Source organism: Octopus bimaculoides, chromosome 23, assembly GCF_046866305.1.
Source record: "Octopus bimaculoides isolate indiv1 chromosome 23, ASM4686630v1, whole genome shotgun sequence".
In the NCBI taxonomy this organism is placed as follows: Eukaryota; Metazoa; Mollusca; class Cephalopoda; order Octopoda; family Octopodidae; genus Octopus; species Octopus bimaculoides.
The window spans coordinates 37,810,657-37,814,165 of record NC_142950.1 but is presented as its reverse complement, the minus strand read 5'-3'; the positions used below and the strand labels follow the sequence as shown (position 1 = coordinate 37,814,165).

General features: G+C 38.0%; 1 long non-coding RNA gene across 2 annotated transcripts in view; it reads left to right on the top strand.

Annotated features, from left to right (window-relative positions):
* Positions 1 to 416: 416 nt before the first annotated feature.
* Positions 417 to 3,509, top strand: part of LOC106869019 (uncharacterized) — a 20,148-nt gene continuing 17,055 nt past the window's right edge. Inside the window, exons 1-2 of one of the 2 annotated variants that reach the window (XR_001409360.2) lie at positions 417 to 1,071; positions 2,774 to 3,509. The exon at positions 2,774 to 3,509 is cut by the window's right edge and continues 1,037 nt beyond it. This is a non-coding gene — a long non-coding RNA (uncharacterized LOC106869019). The remainder of the gene's footprint in view (positions 1,072 to 2,773) is intronic. The other variant, XR_016238054.1, reaches the window with a different exon arrangement.

The following is a 3,509-nucleotide window of genomic DNA, read 5'->3' as shown; positions in this document are numbered from 1 at the left end:
ATTGCCTTTTCTGCTAACGGCATTTAATCACACAGACTTTATTCGATCCCATATTTTAGTTTGTTATTTAATTTATTGATCTCTATTGATCGGACGACAAGGTTAACTTTTGATGCGGCACCAGTTCTTTTTTTCTTTCTTTTTTTTACCAATAAACGTAAGTCATATCTACATGTAGACATATTCACACAACTTACACGACACAAACACACGCACGCACGCTTCCTACCTGCCTTCGTTCGTTCGTTCGTTCGTTCGTTCGTTCGTTTGTTTGTTTGTTTGTTCGTTTGTTTCTTTCTTTTTGTCACTGCTACGCATATATGCATGCATACGAGTTTGTATGTGTGCGGTATGTATATGTATATGTGTGCGTTTGTGGCATGTGTGTGTCTGTATATGTGAGCGTATGTAAATGTGTGCGTGCGTGTGGTAGTGGTGGTGGCGGAGGTGTGCGTGCGCGCGCAACGCTGCATATGCTAAAAACATTTGAAAATTAATTTCGTATCCAACTCAAGGAATATTGGTGGAATATTCACATCAAAACTTCAGTGAAATGTATACATAACAGGCCGGATATTGTTGTTTGGGACAGAGGGGCAAAGGTATGTACCATCATAGAGGTCAGCTGCCCTCCAGATATAAATGCCTCTTTGGAAATCAAAGAAAACGAAGATATTTATGGACAACTGCTTTGAAACCCCCAGCTTCTGTATCCAGACTATGAATTCATAATCATACTAATAATAATTGGAGCTCTAGGTTTTGTTAGTAAAGGAGACTCTGGATAAACTGGGATTTTCAGGAAGAGAAATTAACCGTCTGATTTGTACATTACAAGTGCAATGCGTGTATATGAGTTGTCCCCCTTGCATAATATCTTGCTTTTTGGAACCTTCACATGGTCGCATTATCTGCTAGACATAACAGCCAACATCAAAAGAAGCACTAAACTCCGCTAAATGATGCCACACTATCATAAAAAAGAAAGCAGAAAAAGAAGAATGGGTCGGGAAATGAGGAGCGAGAAGGCAGCATAATTCTCGACGATTCTTCAAAGACATAATAATTATGGTAACCGTGTAGCTTTGATCTTTTTATCTTTTAATCAGTTTTCTTCAATTTTCTAATTCCACCATTGGAGCCTTAGTGTTGTTGAAATATCTACAATTGTTGCAGTTGTTGTTGTTGTTGTTGTTGTTGTTGTTGTTGTTCAGCCCCTGGTCAGTTTTAACAGACATCAAAGGCGCTGCAGCCGTGATATTCTCATGTTGTTGTTGTTGTTCTTGTTCTTGTTCTTCTTTTTTCTTCTTCTTTTTTCTTCTTTTTCTTCTTCTTCTTCTTCTTTTTCTTTTTTTCTTCTTTTTCTTTTTCTTTTTCTTCTTTTTCTTCTTCTCGTCGTCGTCGGCCTCCTCCTCCTCCTTCTAAATATATATATTTAGAAGGATGTTTGTTATGGTCAGTGAGAGAGTGACCACTGGTTTCTCACCTCTAAAGCACTTAGCTGCACAGGCGATTCGTCAGACTCGTTGACCAGAGGGACATAGGCGCTCTTCATACATGTACGCACACGCACACACACAAACACGCGCGCGCGCGCACAATACCCATATACGTGTACAGAGAGAAAGAGGTGAAAACAGATTCACGCAGAGACTCAAGCTCTATATACATGTGCACCCACATCAATACATACATGCATACACACACGCATATGCATACATACATATATACGCATGTGTTTATGTATGTATGTATATACACACATATACATATATATATATGTATATGTATATATATATATATATATATATATATATATATATATATATATATATATATATGCTTATCCGCATACATACATACACACATACACATACACATACACACTCAATCATGTACACACACACACACACACACACATACACTCACACATGCACACACGCACACACAGCGCCACCTACAGCCTGAAAACTTAAAGGATTGTTCAAAAGAATGTGTTCTCTTTCTATTCTTCTTTACTTCCGCCTTTTTATCGCTCGTCGATTAGCCTCTCTCTCTCTAGCTGGCAACAATGGTGTGTGTGTGTATGTGTGTATGATATGTATGTATGTATGTATGTATGTATGTGTGTGTGTGTGTGTGTGTGCGTGAAACTGAAAAACACCGTTCAAATTTGATATAAGGAACAGCTATTCCGTCCATCATTTTACCGAACGCTTCGAGTTCTCTGTCAGATGATCTTTGCACAGTTTGAAACCTACTTTTATATGTCATATCTATCTATCTATCTATCTATCTATCTATCTAGATAGATAGATAGATAGATAGATAGATAGATAGATAGATAGATAGATAGATAGATAGAGAAAGAGAGACAAGAGTTTAGTTTGCTTCTCTTCTTGTTAGATGTGCACTTTCCGTACATGAGCACGTAAGTGGCGTTTGAGTCCCGAGAGCTGTTTGAAATTTGCCTTATGAACAGTGCAAATACGTCCCACTTATGCTTTAGAATAAACCAACAGACCAATACAGTGCCTAATGTCAATAAACGACTCAAAAAGAGAAGTTACGTAGTTACTTGCATTGGTTTACTGCTGTTTCTGCTTTAGAAGCGGTGCACTCAGAGCTTGGTAGTCAAGCGACGCCTTATAGCTTCTTCAGTAACACACTAACCATTAGGCCACGCGCTCTCACACGCACGCACGCACGCACGCATGCGCCCACGCGCACACACATGAAGGGCTTCTTTCAGTTTCCATAAATTTTTTTTCAGAATTGCAATCATCGCCCGTCGAAACGTAGAATTAAAAAAAAAAATCGGAAAATTCTTAAAAGCAAAAACTGGGAAGGAAGAGGAAGGGAGCAAAGAACTATGAGCGGTAGTTTTTGTTTTATTTATTTATTGCGAAATCGAAATCTCCGTTGTTGAAAACATATAAATTCGATGGAAGGAAAAAAAAATGAACAAAAAACAAAAGAAGCGGTGTTGGTGTGTGTACTCCGCATGTTTGCCTGGTATTTACCAAAGAATGTCAATCTGTTCACTTTCATTTTCTGATCCTAAAACGAAAGATTACTTAAATTCTTTCTTTCATTCCATGACTATGATCTCATTGATCGAAATATAGAACAAGTTCGGTTCGTTTGATCTTTTAAATCACATTGATGCGGCTTCTGCTTTGCGTAGATACATAACATACATACATACATATATGCATACATATATACACACATATATACATACACATATATATACAGACATACATGTATACATACATACATATATACATACATATATACATACTCACAGACACACCGACGCACACTCACACATAAACTTACATATACACATGCATACAAACATGCGTGTGTGTATGCGCGCATGTCTGCATACACACACACACACACACACACACACACACACACACACACACACACATTCATATTATCATCATCATCATCGTTGTTGTTGTTAAGGTGGTGAGCTGGCAGAATTGTTAGCACGTCGG